This window comes from Talpa europaea, assembly GCF_964194135.1.
Source record: "Talpa europaea genome assembly, chromosome: 2".
In the NCBI taxonomy this organism is placed as follows: Eukaryota; Metazoa; Chordata; class Mammalia; order Eulipotyphla; family Talpidae; genus Talpa; species Talpa europaea.
The window spans coordinates 93,654,998-93,671,154 of record NC_140068.1 but is presented as its reverse complement, the minus strand read 5'-3'; the positions used below and the strand labels follow the sequence as shown (position 1 = coordinate 93,671,154).

Genomic DNA, 16,157 nt, shown 5'->3' with positions numbered 1-16,157 from the left:
CGGCGCCTGTTCGATCCCCGGCTGCTCCCCGGCCACCAAAGGAGGGTCCCACATGGCACGCAGACCTCTCCTGCCGCCCGCTGCTCCCCTCAGCAGTGTACTTCGGTCCTTCTGCCTGCTCTGCTCCCCGCTCTGGCTCTGGTGAATTCTCTCACCCTCCCACGCTTCTGAGTGCTTGTATAAACAAACAAACAAACAAATAAATAAATAAAAACATGCCTCTATAAAAAAAAAAGCTAATGGGGGTTCATTACGTTGTTTTGCTGACGTGGAATTTCTTTGAAATTTCATTGAGAAAATTTTTTATTGCCCATAATCTGTCATGGTTGTCTTCCAGTAAATTCTGTTTGGGTTATCAGGAAGGCAGCTGATATATTATCTAATCCAGTTTTCCTGTTATAGATGAGAAAATGGAGGTGTACCTTGACTTGTTCAAGGTGTTCTCAGATATGGAGTGGCAGGGGGGAGCCACACTGGAGTCTCAGGAGGGAGCAGTGTCCTTTTAACCTTTTCAATTTTCACCCACTTGTGGGGAGTCAGCTGAAATTCACCCCTTCCCCTCCCTGGGTATCTTTCCCAACCCTGTCCCTCCCCTCCAAGGCCTGGATGTATAGGGAGAACCTGCAGACTGGGAGGGACTCTGGGTTGCAAACTGCTTTGCTCTCCATGTTATCATTCTGAAAGGTGATCCTGACCTTGGAAAGATTCAGTTAGGTCCCCTAGCTGCCACTTCCAAAGGCAGAATTGGAAAACCATGTAATTTAAGATTTCCAGCAACCAAGACTTGAAACTACAGCAGAGGAAAGAGTTCCCAGCTCTTTGGCCAACAGGGACCTTCCCATAGGGCAGTGGATTCGAGGTGCTGGTGGAAAGCACTTTGAACAGTAAAAAGAGCCGCACTGGGCGAGGCAGCATTACCACAGCGAGAGAGGGAGGAAGGCAGGCAGTTCGCCTGCTGCAGGGCTCTTAAATCCTGTCTTTGGAGTTGTGCCTCAGAGGAAAAGACCTTCGGGGTGGGGCATATAACATTTATCGATGCCTTGCACTATATCCCACACTGTGTTTTGCTCTCTCGCTGTTCCCACATGGACTCCTTCCTCCAAAACAACTTACGGGAACTTAAGTGTATTCATTAGCTCACTTTACAGATGAGGAAACAGAGGCACTGGGAGGCTTAACTTACTCGCTGTCATCCAGCCGGTAAGGGCAGAGCCGGGGCTCAAAGCCAGGCTATCCAGGGAGGGGAGCCCACACCCTCATCAGAGGGCAGAGGAGGCCCGGGAAGGGCTTCGTGACACCAGGCATCCGACTCACAGTCAGAAGACCTGACCTCGAGGTCCAGCTCAACTGCTCATTAGCCATGTGACCTCGGCCGGGTCCTGTTGCCTTTCAGAGCCTGGTCTCTTCAGCTGTGAGACAGTGATAATAAAACCTACTCCGCCTACCTCCAGGGGAGGATGTAAGGATTCCGTGAAATCCCTGACGCTGCAAGTGCCTTGAAACAGCTGCGAAGGGTGACAGAAAAGAGGAATCATGGTGATTTCTTCAGAGACGCATTCCTGGTTCACAGCATGGTGTCACCCCAAGCCCCTTCCACTCAGCCTGCCCTCAGCACCCCGAGTGTTGGAAGTCAGACTTGGGCACATGTGTCTCCTCAAATGTCATTTTGGTGGGAAGGGAGAAGAGAGGCTTAAGTATTCCCCAAACAAACAGATGATAACCCCGGCTGCCAGCCCTTTGCTAGGCCTGAATTTCAGCAGGGACCTTTTCTCCCGTTTGTCGTAAAACAAACAGGCTTTCAGCTACTTGGGCAGGATTTAACTAGCGATCAGCCCTAGAGATAAGTGGATCATGCTCAACGAGCTCACATGGGAGTAATTTGTACCCAAGAGCAGTGTATAATTTATATTTTTGAATCCACAGCCAGGGAGCTATCTTTGCAGGGACGGGAGACACCGTCTGCCCCGCACGGTACACTCCCTCCTGTCCAGGACAGAAACTAAGATAAACGAGACACAGGAAACTGAGCAGTGGGTATGAAGTCACAGTCGAATGTGTGAATAGCTTGTTCTTATTGTAAGCTTCTATTATTACTATCAGATGAAAACTTGGCAGGCAAGACCTCTTTAGTTTCTCTGTCTTTAGATCCCCGACTCACTTACCCTGCATACCTGCAGAGCCTAGCCAAGCACCTCACACAAAAGCTCAAAGAATGTTTGTGAAATGAATGGAATTAGGGGAAGAGAATGCAGTGGTTTTACAAGTTTCCTGGAGGTCAAGGCAAAGCCCTGTGTATGGCTTTTCCATGCTTCCAAAGAGCATGTTTGTGCTTCTTTGCTCTGGCCTCCCCTTCCGGCAAACTCCCCTCCCCGCTAAGCCACTCCTGCAGCAGTCAACCCTCTCTAAGATTAGAGGGACGGTATTTCCAGACCCCAAACTGGAAAACAAGGCTTGACAGGATATTTGAAGCCAGGAATCTATCTATATTCCAGAAGAATTCATGCCCTTCTGTTTGCACTTGGATTTATAATATCCTCCTTCTGCATTTTGGCAGATTTTTCTCAACCCAATCTGCCAGTTTACAGTTTTCCTAACAGTGATTAAGTTGATTTTTTAAAAACATCTAGGGAGATGCCTTGAACTCATCAGTAAACCTTCACCTTACTCAGTCAGTGGCTAGTAGGTCCTCTTAGAGTTTACCCATGTATGTTTAACACTAGAGCTCTTCAAACTTTACTAAAGCATAATTTGAGGTTTTTAGTTTAAAGGAATAAAAACAAATCTCAAAGAGAAGATAATTATTCAAAATTGGTAACTGGGCAATAGGTTTAGCATCTGGTTTTCTAAATAATGAAAGCCTGGATTATTTACACTTGTTAGAATTATATGACAACCAGGAGCCTCTTAGACATTTAAACACTGGGCCATGACATGTTTTAAAATTAAAAATGGGGGCCTCCCTGGTGGCCTAGGAGTTACGTCTCAGCACTGTCACTGCTACGGCCTAGCCTGAGTTCAATCCCCAGCCAGGGAGCGAACCCACATATGACGCAGCTGACCTCTCCTGTCTTGCTTGCCGCTCCCCTCAGTAGTGTATTTCAGTAGATAGGCCTATTCTACCTCTGGTGAATCCCTTCACCCCCAGTACCTCTGGCCTACACCCCAGTTCTTCTGTGCCATAAAAATATTTTGAATTAATTAAGTTAAAAATGATCTAAACTTGCATTTTTTAATTTTTATTTATTGTTTAAAGATTTATTTATTTATGCATACAAGAAATGGGGTACAGGCCAGAGGTGTGGGGGGTGAGAGAATTCACCAGAGACAAAGTGGGGAACAGAACAGGTGGATCTTCTGAAATACACTGCTGAGAGGAGCAGCGGGCAAGACAGGAGAGGTCTGCTGCGCCATGCGGGTCATCCCCCTGACCAGGAATCGAACCTATGCTGCAGTAGTTGCAGATAGCTTCATAGTGCTGACGCTTAACTCCTTGAGCTACCAGGGAGGCCCCAAAACTTGCATTTTTAAAAATATAGCATGAAATACCCTTTACTCTTACCTAATAATCTTACTAGATTTCTTTACAGTCCAACAGCTTCTAACATAATCTTATTCAGTGTGTGTTAACCTTTAGATCAGCTATATAAGAGCTTAGCTCAGAGTTAACCACTAGAAGCTCATTGTCCCTTTTCTTAAGTGGGTTTTCTTGAGGATGGAAACCTTAATGAAATGCCTGGTAGAATACTGTTCTCGGCTAGCGATCTATAAGTAAAAACTTGAAAGGACCTCGATTAGCAAATTTTCCTCAAGTTTCAGAGAACAAGTCATCTGGGGTAGCTGATCTTGAAATGCAATGAGAATTTGTCACTGAATAGACAAACCATTTATGTCAAAAATACAGCTACAGTTTAAAAGCGTTAATTTATTACCTATGCAATTTGTCTCCTTGATTGTAACATAGTTACAACTCATTGAAAATGGGAAGAAGATTCTAAAAATCTTCTCATGCCCTTCCTGGAGTCCACTGGACTGTCTGTTAGAGCATATGTATGGTAAGGATTCTGCCCAAGAGAAGACCCCTAAGGTGCTGGGTATTAGGACAGGGGCCCACCCTGTTACAGGTGGAGCAGGAGGAACATTGGGTTCCCTTTCCAATGCTGCTTCTAATCAATGTGGTGTCCTTGATTAGAAGTCACTTCTGTCTCGGTCTCATCTAAAATGGAAGGGGTTGGTGGAAGGCAGACTCGGTGTTAATGCCTTCTTGCCGTTCAAGCATGAAGTGAGTCAAGGGACATGAGACTTTGCCCACATACTCTGCTTTCCCTCCTGCACCTTGGGGATAAGCTGCCTGTGCTCCTATCTAAGACAAACACCTTCACGGGCCACTAGATCCCATCCCCTCCTCCCTCCTGCGATTCTCCTGCCTCTCTCTCCAGCATCATCTGTTTTGCCTTTTTTGCTTGAACCATTAGCATCAGCATATAAATACATATACATATGCTATAATATCACCCATCTTTAAAAAAAGTCTTTCTTGGGGCCTCCCTGGTGGTGCAAGGGGTTAAGCACCACACTTTGAAGCAATTCACAGCCTCTACAGCATGAGTTCAATCCCTGGCAGTCAGGGAGCAACACACATGGCGCAGCAGACCTCTCCTGCCTTGCCCGCTGCTCCCCTCAGCAGTGTATTTCAGTCAATCTGCCTGTTCTGTTCCCCGCTCTGTCTCTGGTGAATCCTCTCACCACCCCCCCACCCCGCATCCTGGCCTGTACCCCAGCTCTTGTATGCATAAATAAATAAATCTTTTAAAAAATAAATAGTCTTTCTTGACCCTGCTTTCCCTCCAGTTTTTCTCTCAAGTTCGTTTCCATCACTCCACAACACCTCCCAGAATATTCTTTGTTAAATTCTCCAGTCCCCTCCATGGTAGTTAAACCTAACAGCAACACTTTAGTCTTCCTCTTACTCGACTGCCCAACAAGGACCACCTGGTCATCCCTTTTTCCTGGAAACACTTCTTTCTCTTGGCTTCCAAGACACTGCATTCTTTTGGTTATTTCTTCAGGGTCTCCTTTGTTAGAAGCTCATCTCCTTCACCTCTAAATGTGGGAGAGTCCTAGGGCTCAGTCTTTGAGTATGTCCCCTACCTTCATTAATTAATCCATTATCATTCAGTCTCATGACATTAAATGTCACCTGTCTTAGCCTAGGTTACCCTAAGAAACAGAACTTTATTTTTTTTAAAGATGTATTTATTTATGCATACAAGAACTGGGATACAGACCAGAGATTTGGGGGGATGAGAGGATTCACCAGAGACAGAGTGGGGAACAGAGCAGGCAGATTGACTGAAATACACTGCTGAGGGGAGCAGCAGGCAAGACAAGAGAGGTCTGCTGTGCCACGTGGGTAGCTCGCTGGCCAGGGCTCGAACTCGTGCTGCAGTGGCTGTGGAGAGCTTCATAGTGCTGCGTCTTAATACCTTGCACCCCTGGAGAGGCCCAGAAACAGAACTTTAGTAAAAGTTTTACATGCAGGTAGTTTAATTCCAGAGGGCAGAAATGATGGACAGGGGAAGAGAAACAGAGAAGAAAGGAAAAGCAATTCAGGAAGGCATTATTGAACTGACCACCACTTGGGAGACTAATGTTTGACTCCACTGAACCTTCTACAGAGACTCAGGACCACCTATCAATGGGTGAAGAGGGGTCTGCATTTCTCCATCTGTTTCCATACTTGATGGTTTTGACACCACAACTAACTCAGGCTGGCCCTGAAACATCAACACCCCATAATTCTGGGCTGTACACAAGACAGCGCTCTGTGAGTTTCCATAGTTGTCCCACAGTCACCCTTGGGGAGTGCCGTGGACCAGCAGAAGTAAAAAGTACACAGAACACGCAGGGGTGAGGCACCCACTGCAAACTGGCCACTATCAGCTGAATTACATCAGCTAGAGGAAGAGTTAGGGCCAAGAGGATTGATTTCTTTATTTTGTATTTTTTAATATTTTTGTCACAAGGGCTTAATGAGAGACTTCACTTAAGAAACAAAACAAAAATGACACCACAATTTGACACAGAAACCAAGGAAAGAACAGGCCAGCTAAGGAAAAAATAGAGACAACACACGCTGACAGGCTGGACAGCTCCGGTCACGGGTCTTGGTGGAAAATCAAGTCGGGTCCTTGCAGGTACTTTTTTTTTTTTTTTTTTTAGAGGCATGTTTTTTTTTTTTATTTATTTGTTTACTTGTTTATACATGCACTGGGTACAGTCAGAAGCGCGGGAGGGTGAGAGAATTCACCAGAGGCAGAGCGGGGAGCAGAGCAGGCAGAAGGACCGAAGTACACTGCTGAGGGGAGCAGCGGGCGGCAGGAGAGGTCTGCGCGCCATGTGGGACCCTCCTCCGGTGGCCGGGGAGCAGCCGGGGATCGAACCGGCGTCGCAGAGGCCGCGGGCAGCTTCGCAACCCAGCGCTCAACCGCTGCGCCACCGGGGAGGCCCTGCAGGTACTTCTTAAAGGCTGTGGGTTTTTCCAGAGCTGGGCGGCATGTGTGTTCAAAAGGCTGTGGGTGCTGGGTTCTCCCAGCAGGATCTGGAGGGGGAGCTGGATGGTCCTGATGTTGCACAGGGCGGCCACTTGTGCTTGAGGATGACCAGGCAGATGTTACGCTCCGTGTCCACGTTGGGGTGGTAGCAAGGCGTGGGACTTCACCGTGGGCAAGTTGTAGGTGTCGCCTCTGGGAAACTCCAGGGAGAGCTTCTACCTCAAGGCTTTGTGTAGGTTGCCAACTGCCCCATGAATGTTCCCCACCCATTTAAGAAGATTGATTCAGAGAAGGCTGAAATCCTTTTGTCACCAGACATCATGAGGGTCGTGAGCTTCTGCTGTAGTCTCTTGCTCACGGGACCCCAGTGGAGGCTCTGCTGGGCTCAGCTTATTTATGGGTGGCATTGACACTGGCGGCAGCTGGGGGACCCCTTTGGGAGGCCAACCCACAGTTGCTTGCACAGACAGGAAAACACAAGAGCACCCAGAGGATTTAACATGGTGCTTAAGAGGTGTCTGATACATCATCAGTATCCTGAGAGCTCTCACAATTACATCCCAAACCTGGACCTCCCCACTAGGCCCCAAACTCCAGACTCCTACATTCGCTGATTACTCCATATCTCCACTTGGTTGTGTCCTCAAAACCTGCTCCCGCCCCCCCCCCCCCCGGGGCCTCCATGGTGGTGCAAGGGGTTAAGCACAGCACTGTGAAGCTGTCCACAGCCTCTGCAGCATGAGTTCGATCCCAGGCCGTCCATGGAGCAACCCATATGGTGCAGCAGACCTCTCCTGACTCGCCCGCTGGTCCCCTCAGCTGTGTATTTCAGTCAGTCTGCCTGTTCTGTTCCCCGCTCTGTCTCTGGTGAATCCTCTCACCTCCCACACTTCTGGCCTGTACCCCAGTTCTTGTATGCATAAATAAATCTTAAAAAAACATGCCCCCTCATAATCTCCTTCTCTGAGTGAACAACTCTACATCCTCCCAGATGTTCCTTCCTCCCAAGACAAAGACCTTGGAGACATTCCTGGCTTCTCTCCACATACAGTCAATCAATAAATGATGCAGGCTTTACCTTTAAAATAGACCCTAAGGACCTCCCTGATGGTGCAAGGGATTAAGTCTCTGCAATATGAAGCTATCTGTAGCCTCTGTACCACAAGTTCCATCCCCAGCCTGGGAGCTACCCACATGGTGCAGCAGACCTCTTCTGTCTCGCCTGCTGCTCCCCTTAGCAGTGTACTTCAGTCAATCTGCCTGTTCTGTTCCCCACTCTGTCTCTGGTGAATCCTCTCACTCCCCACACCTCTGGCCTGTACCCTGATTCTTATATGCATAGATAAACAAATCTTTTAAAAAAAACAAAAAATAAAATACACTTTAAGCCCGCCACATCAAACCTCCTCTACAGCTTGTTCCAGCCACACCAGCAGCCCTCGCTGGACTCCGCAGTTACCTCCTTAGGTCTCCATGCTCACTCATGTGGCCTGTTACAAGCTACTCACCACCAGCAATGAGTGAGTCTTTTACCATGTGAGACCTTTCTTGCCATTTCTTTTCCCTCTTTCCTGCTTTACTTTTCTCTATCCTGCTAATCACCATCTGATATAATATATTTATGCACAGTGTTAGGCGATTTCGTTGCTGTATGAGTATAACCGCATAAACCTAGACGGTTGGCCTACTCCACACCTAGGCTACATGGCTGCCTAATTGGGCCCACTGCGGTATTTCCCGCCCTTCATCATCAACTGAAACATTAGGTGACATGTGACTGTATATACTTCATATATTTACTTTTTCTATTTTTGTCCCCTTCTGCTATAATAAGAGCAAGGATTTTTATCTATCGCATCCCTAGCACCAAATAGTGTCTGGTGCATGGCTGCATGGTATAGAGGGTTATAGAATAAATATTTGTTGACTAGATGACCTAGTTCGAGTATCTACTTTTATAGATGAGGAAATGGTAGCCCAGAGATATAATCCTGCTAATTATACTGTGAGGCCTTCTTGATGTTCCTACTGGTGTTCTGAATGGTGGTCTCCATTTTCAGCAACATCAATTGTGAATTCTTATTATGGATGTTGGCTGTCTAGCCCGTCTGACTAGTAATTTGTAGTTAGGCTTAAATGCACCTTCATTAAATCACTAGAGAATAATTCCAAGGTAATGGAAGTTTAAGTAATCCTTGTGCGCACGGTATAGAGAGAGCAAGCAGCAACTGAGGGAATTCAAGGTGAAGGCAAGTCTCAGGTGTATTTAGGAAAGTGTACTGAGATCCCTGAAAGAGAAAGTAAGCATTTTAAAAAAAAAGATTTATTTATGCATGCAAGAGCTGGGGTACAGGCCAGAGGTATGGGGATGAGAGGACTCACCAGAGTCAGGCAGACTGACTGAAATACACTGGTGAAGGGAGCAGCGGGCGAGACAGGAGAGGTCTGCTGCGCCATGTGTGTCAGCTCCCTGGCTGGGGATCGGACTCAGGCCGAAGTTGTGCTAACACTGAGATTTAAACCCTAGGCCACCAGGGAGGCCTGAAAGTTAGCATTTTGAATGTAGGTGCAATGAGAGTGAAAAGAAAAAATTCACTTAACCCTCATATGTCCTTTCCTGCCCCTCACCTCTGTGGAGTGGAATGGTGAGAATAAGGTGACTTGGATTTGAACTGGGGGCTGATTTTTTCAGTCATGTTCTAGTTGAGTGACATGGGCAAGCTGCTTAACCTCTTTGAACCTCAGTTTCCTCATCTTCAACATTAGGAAGGTTACACCTACCACAGTGAGTTGTAAGGATTACATGAAATAACAGAAAAAGGTGTTTAGCACAGTAACCACAAACAGTAATAGTTACTAAGATTCTTTGACTGGTTATAGGAATATGCCATGAGAAGGGCCTGACCCAACCATGGCCCTTCAGGAGAAAGTTGTGAATGGCACAGAGGACTGTGCAGAAGAATGCAGGGGCCAGATACTGGAGGACGGTGAATGCCAAGCTGAAGCCAAGCACTGTGACGTTACTAAAGGATCTTTGAGCACAGAAGACAGACTTCCTGTAACAGGAGAGAATCTGAAGTCCAGACGAGCAGGGGACAGGAACAGCCTGCCATCACCAGCCCCTCCTCAGGCCCCCACACTTCTCCCCATCACTGCTCTTTCCTTGTCCTCATGCAGTGACTTGTAACTAACACCCGGAGGGTCCTTGAGGGCCAGGACCAGGACACAGTCACCCTTACCCTCAGAGCTTGACATAAGGTCTGCCACATACTAAGGCTCCTTGAGTGTTTGTTCTAGCCTAAATAACCTATTGCCAAGCAATATTTCAAGCATGTATGATGAAAGCCCAAGTAGGGATAGTGAGCAGTGACAATGGGCAGGATCGAGTGATAGAAAACTAGAGAAAGAGGCAACAATCCTTTTTTTTAAAGATTTATTTATTTATATAAGAGCTGGGATACAGGCCAGAGGCGTGGGAGGGTGAGAAGATTCGACAGAGCCGGGAGCAGAACAGGCAGACTGACTGAAATAGGACTGCTGAGGGGAGCAGCGGGCAAGACAGGAGGGGTCTGCTGCGCCATGTGGGTAGCTCCGTGGCCAGCCGGGGATTGAACTCGTGCTGCAGAAGCTGTGGACAGCTTCACAGTGCTGCGCTCAACCCGCTGTGCCACTGGGGAGGCCCAAGAGGCAACTATTTCTGCAATTATTCTTTTTACATCGAAAATCAAGAAGCTGTGCAGCCCAGGCTAAGAGGGAAAATTCAGGTTTGAGTTCCAAGTCTACTTCCAAATCTGGGTCCTTGGATGATTTTAAAGTGTGCATGTCACGGATTGGGACAGATAGTCACAAAAGTGAACACATGCTGAGCATTTTAAAGGCTGTGAACCCAACCATCTAGTAGATAGTTGAGCCTGTGTATTAGGCTCAGTTGTAACTAGATAAGGGGAGAATAAAGGATAACAATGCTTGCTCTACCTTCCATGGTTGTTGAAAGGCTCAAATAGACTGTAGATATGCAAGTGCTTTGAAAATTGCCAAATGTTTTAGGGGTCTCCCTGGTGAGGCAAGGGATTAAGTGTCAGTACTATGAAGCTATATGCAGCCACTGCAACATGAATTCGATCCCCGGCCAGGGAGGTGACCCACATGGTGCAGCAGACCTCTCCTGTCTCACCCACTGCTCCCCTCAGCAGCGTATTTGAGTTGATCTGCCTGTTCTGCTCCCCACTCTGTCTCTGATGAATACTTTCAACCCCCCACCCCACACTTCTGGCCTACACCCCAGTTCTTCTATGCAAAAATAAATAAAATAAAAAATAAAATTATGAGGGGGCTGGATTCAAAGCCTCAAGGTATCATTCCACATACACTTCATATAGGTTTTGTTTTCCTTTTTTTTAAGATTTATTTTTATTTATTTATGCATACAAGATCTGGGGTGTAGGCCAGAGGTAGGGGTGGTGAGAGGATTCACCAGAGACAAAGCAGGGAACAGAACAGGCCGACTGACTGAAATACACTGCTGAGGGGAGCAGTGGGCGAGACAGGAGAGGTCTGCTGTGCCATGTCGGTAGCTCCCAGGCCGGGCATTGAATTCATGTTGCAGTGGCTGCCTATAACTTGAAAGCGCTGAGACTTTAACCCCTGGACCACCAGGGAGGCCCTAGGTTTTGTTTTTCTTCCTCTATTAAAAGAGGCAACAAAAGTCTCAGGTTTTCTGGCTTTAGGGAAAATTCATGGGTGAATGAAGGGTCTGTAGCTGCTGAGTGGTAGGGAGAGCAGCATGAAAACAAAGTCTGAGCCCATCAGCCCTCCAACCCCCAGGTGGGAGTCCTCACCTCCTCAGTGACCTCTCCTCTGCAGCTTTAGGGAGCTCCCTGTGTCCTACTCACCATCCAGTGACTGAGATATACCCAGTTGCTCATTTAATCCCCACAAGTGGGGATTAGAGCAGAGATAAGAATGACATTCCTTTAAAGAGCCTCAGAGCTCCAGAAAACTCTGGTAGAACTAGACTGAAGGGATTTTGGCATCACCCGGGGGCTTGTTAAAACTGCAATTTCTTAGGCCCCCCCACCCACCCCAGGCCACCTACATTAGAATCGGCATTTAATGGCTGCCAGGTGATTCCTGGACAAGCTTAAATTGTAAAGCATCCTTTAAAGGGAAGGTCAGGGCCTCCCTGGAGGCACAAGGGGTTAAGACACAACCTATGAATCTGTCCACAGCCTCTGCAGCAGGAGTTCGACCTCTCCTGACTCACCCGCTGCTCCCCTCAGCAGTGTACTTCGGTCAATGTGCCTGTTCTAGTCCCCATTCTGTTTCTGGTGAATCCTCTCACCTCCCCCCACACACCTCTGGCCTGTACCCCAGCTCTTCTATACATAAATAAATAAAAAAAATTTCTTTTTAAAAAATTAAATAAAGCAAGGGTCAAAGGAAAGAACGATGGAGTTACAAAGGCTCAAGTGGGCAACCATCAGGACCTACAAGGGGAGTCTTGGCCCACAGACTGGTAATAGTAAGGTCCCAGGGGAGGACATTCTTACTTAGGAGATGGGTGAGTCTGGTTGTCCAGCCTGATGCCTGTAAGCTTTCAAATCATCTGACCATATTCCTTGCATTCAACCTCTGCTCTCCAAACAAGACTTTATTTTTTTAATGATTTATTTGTGCATACAAAAACTGGGATAAAAGTCAGAGGTGTGGTAGATGAGAGGATTCACCAGAGACAGAGTGGGGAGCAGAACAGGCAGACTGAGTGAAATACACTGCTGAGGGGAGCAGCGGGCGAGTCAGGAGAGGTCTGCTGCAACATGTGCGTTGCTCCCTGGCATGTCGGGGATCAAACTCCTACTGCAGTGGCTGCAGATAGTTTCACAGTGCTTCATCTTAACCCCTTGCACCACCAGGGAGGCCTCCAAACAAGACTTTAGTTAGCATTTGACATCTACTTATAGGCCTGTAGGGTAAGGTAAAAAGTATCAGGCTTTTCTGCCCTCCCACCATTAGGATAGATGACGAACCCTGCAGTCCTGAATGCATGCCTGATGGCATGATGGAGTAGGGTGCGGGCATATGTAGATGGGATTCACCTGGGCTAAGACTGGGCTTTTAAGGGTGGCATCACGGGGATGCCAGCAGAAGTAGAGAAGCAGAAGAACCACGAGAACAAGGCCACCAGAGAATGCCAGAGAGCCCAGATAGAGTGAGGACTTGCTGGGGGCTGGAAGGCCTGCCAGCCTCCCAGCTCCCCAGCACCCCTGCCTGCCATGTACTGGTAAATCCCAATAAAAGCCTGAAAAGCCACTGAGGGCTCCAGGACCCTGACTCCTCCTTTACCCGGTCTGCTGGATCATAGAAAACCTGTTCAGTGGCCTGTTCCTGCTGTTACAAGGACATAGTGTGCTGGCTATATTGATATGAAGATTCAGGGCTGCTTGACAGACATTTTTCTCTACATCAGCTAAACTATTGGCATTCTGTTCCAAAAAATCTGTATTGAGGTAACACTGGTTTATAACAGTTTATAGATTTCAGGAGTACATCAACATCTGTATACCTACAGTAAGTTAACCACTAAAAGTCTAATTCCAGCCTTCACCATATAATTGATCCCTTTTGCCCGGTTTACCCAACTCCCTGGCATTCTTACTTTACAGGCTAATAAAATCACATAAAGGTCACTCCTGGACTCCCACCAGTGAACTAGGGTGATACTTAGTTGGCCCTATCCTGAGACAACCCCGCCGCCAGTGGCCTTTTCCGACTAACAATTCTCATCTCTGTCCCTCCTCTATCTTTGAATTTCTAGCTATAATTTCGGTTATACTTCTAAGCACCGCCTTTCTCGATTCTGTGCTACCAACTGGTAAGTCCCCTGAGAACAACAAAGGTCTGCAACTGAAAACATACTACTTGAAAAATTCAATCTCGTGCCCGTAAGAGAAAGCCAGAAAGCAAAGGAAATGCCTGCAATTAAAAGAAACCACTATTCCTTGTCTGGGGAGTATTTCACTGAGGTTTTGCTACCGGAAAAAAAACAGGAAGCAAATTAAATGTGGACCAATAAGGGAACAGTTAAGTGAATTATGGTATACTTGCGTATATACGGGCAACACAATGGCATGCAGCTACATGACAATCCACAGAGATTATGTACAGTAATCTGAAAATACTAATGATATGTATTCTGTGACAGGCAGAGCCCCAGCAGGAAACAGATGGCACATGCAACACTGGGAAATCTGAAGAGTTTTTTGATAAAAGGGTTATTTACAAGGGGGTGGGCGACGTCTAGAAAAGCCACAGAGCTGAGGCTAGGGGTAGGTGGGGCCCCACGTGGAGAGGGGTGCTGTGGCCTCTGCTGAGGGATTCCACTGGTCCACACTGATCTGGACTAGAAGGAATCAGGTAAGAAAGAGGCCTCAAATCCAAGCAGAAGCCACAGGAGGCAAAGGGACATACACAGCGTCTAGAGCACAGAGCAGGGTGAAGGCGGTGAGAAATCTGTGAGAAATGAGAAAATTTTCAGTGAGAAAATCTTCAGGGCCAAACAGAAGACACCCAACACCTGAATTCACTGGGGGGAAAACCCGTGATGCAATGCGTAGGCGTCCTGCAGAGAGGTTAAATACCTAGGCACACTGGAAAAACAGATCGATGGGAAATCCAGCCAGCAAACAGAAGATCACCATTGTAGGAAGGTACTGGGGCTGAGCTGGGGATTTTGGTGAGAGCAGGAGTTGTTGACTTTCAATTATTGATAATGTGGCTATGTTACTTCCTGATAAAGCCCAATCAATGGAGCAAGCGGAAGAAAAGCGTATGGGGGAAGAGGCAGAGCAGTGTAAACACCCTCCTCTTACTTCAAGGCAGCCCCTTGAGGCACCTTCTGGTGTCCTTCCAACCTTCCAATGCTTCATTTTACAAAAGAGAGCTATGTTCAAAGCCATCAAGCAGGTGAGAGCACGCTGGCAGCAGGTCCGGGTTGCCCCCTCCCTGCCCTGGTGTCTAGTTGTCCTGACCTCTCCACACCGCCACCTCTCTCTCCCCACTGGAGATTCCCCCTTTCCTTTTTCTCTTCTGCTTGGTATCCTAGAGCTACCCCGATCCGAGGCAGCTAAACAGCCTCACACCCTTAATCTCACTGTCTGAATGATAAATCCTGCAGGACAGCTCATTCCATTCAAGCCCTTCACACTCTTCTTTGAGTAGCTGGGTGGTCTCTTCCGCTGAAGTGGGGGCTGCTCGCCCTTCCTTCCACTTAGCATTCCCCCAGGAGTCGAGGACTTCCCGGGAGCCAAGGATTCGCCTCCAAAACAATATCCAGATACGACAAGGCCCTCCCAGCCCCCTTTCAGGGCCAGACCATAAAGTAAAGCCGCGTGGGCCTTGCACCCCTGGACAGAATCTTTTGTCTGGGTTGGAAACAGCCTGAAAAGATGAAAGGGGCTTCCACCCTGACCTCTTCACCTCTTGTTATCTCGTGCCCACTCCCCTCAGACTCTCTGAAGCAGACAGCAGCATTTTCCCATGGTCACTGGGGTTAACAACGTCTTAGCAGTGAGCGGAGAGAGGAATGTGAGGAATGTACCTGCCTAAGGGGCGATTATTTTCATCAAGGACAGGCTGAAATGGATAATGAGGTCAAAAACAAACGCCATCTCTTTCTCAAAGGACTCTCTAAAGAGAGGCTATTAGATATAGTTCATTAGTTGGGGGGTGAGGGGGTGGTTAGAGAGCTACTTTTAAGCCGGCGCCTTGAAGAAAGATGGAGGCATTTTGCCAAGTTTAGATTCGTCTCCAAATCAGTAGGGGCTAAGTTTCTACTCTGATTCAAGCTTTGATATATCTGAGTTTCATTCAGGTACAGGCAACAAGTGGCATCCCACACCCAAAGAAAAGATTTGCAAGAGCATCTGTGATAATACAAGTGAGGGCCACAGTAAAAAAAAAAAAAAAAAAAAAAAAAAAAGACCTAGTCACTGAAAATTCAATTTAGAAAGCGGATGAGCCAGTTTACATATGAAAATATATTTATCACATCTTAGCATCTTTATAAGATGTCCCCTTTTTGTTATCACCATCACCAAAATTCAGTTTCTAACTCCCCACCCTTCATCCCTAGATTTTATCATAACTTGCAAACTGGAATCTTCACTTCTCAACCTTTTCCCTCCCAATTCATCCTGCATTCAACATGATTCATCTCCTTAAACTGAATGCATCGGTGCCCTGTTCAAAACCATCGCTCACCAAGGCAGAATATGAAGGCGTGTGCCGGCAGAATGCCCTGGCAGAATAGATACATCTTTTTCTTCCCTTCTTCTTTATAACAACAGAAAGTGGAGTTCAAACTCTCCAGATGGCATGTCAAACTTTCCAACGTTTGAACCTAATTAACTTTCAATCTGTCATTCCCTCTTGACCTCCCCCACCAACATGCACATATTTCAAAGGCCACTTTCCCAAATAACCCCAATTTTGCTAAGAGGGTCTCAAGGCAAATGCGTTGGGCATTGGGATTGGCACAATAAACTCTTCTGAGTATGTTTCTGTTCTTCTTTGGGTTTGATTTTTTTCATGGAAAAAACCAACAACAAA

General features: G+C 47.0%; 1 pseudogene across 1 annotated transcript; it reads right to left on the bottom strand.

Moving 5' to 3' along the window:
- Positions 1-1,179: 1,179 nt before the first annotated feature.
- Positions 1,180-7,174, bottom strand: LOC311187822 (ubiquitin-conjugating enzyme E2 C-like; annotated as a pseudogene). Its single transcript has 3 exons — positions 7,170-7,174; positions 6,441-6,984; positions 1,180-1,230 (listed from the first exon to the last, which is right to left on the bottom strand). The product of its transcript is annotated as a ubiquitin-conjugating enzyme E2 C-like (transcript).
- Between the last annotated feature and the right edge of the window lie 8,983 nt (positions 7,175-16,157).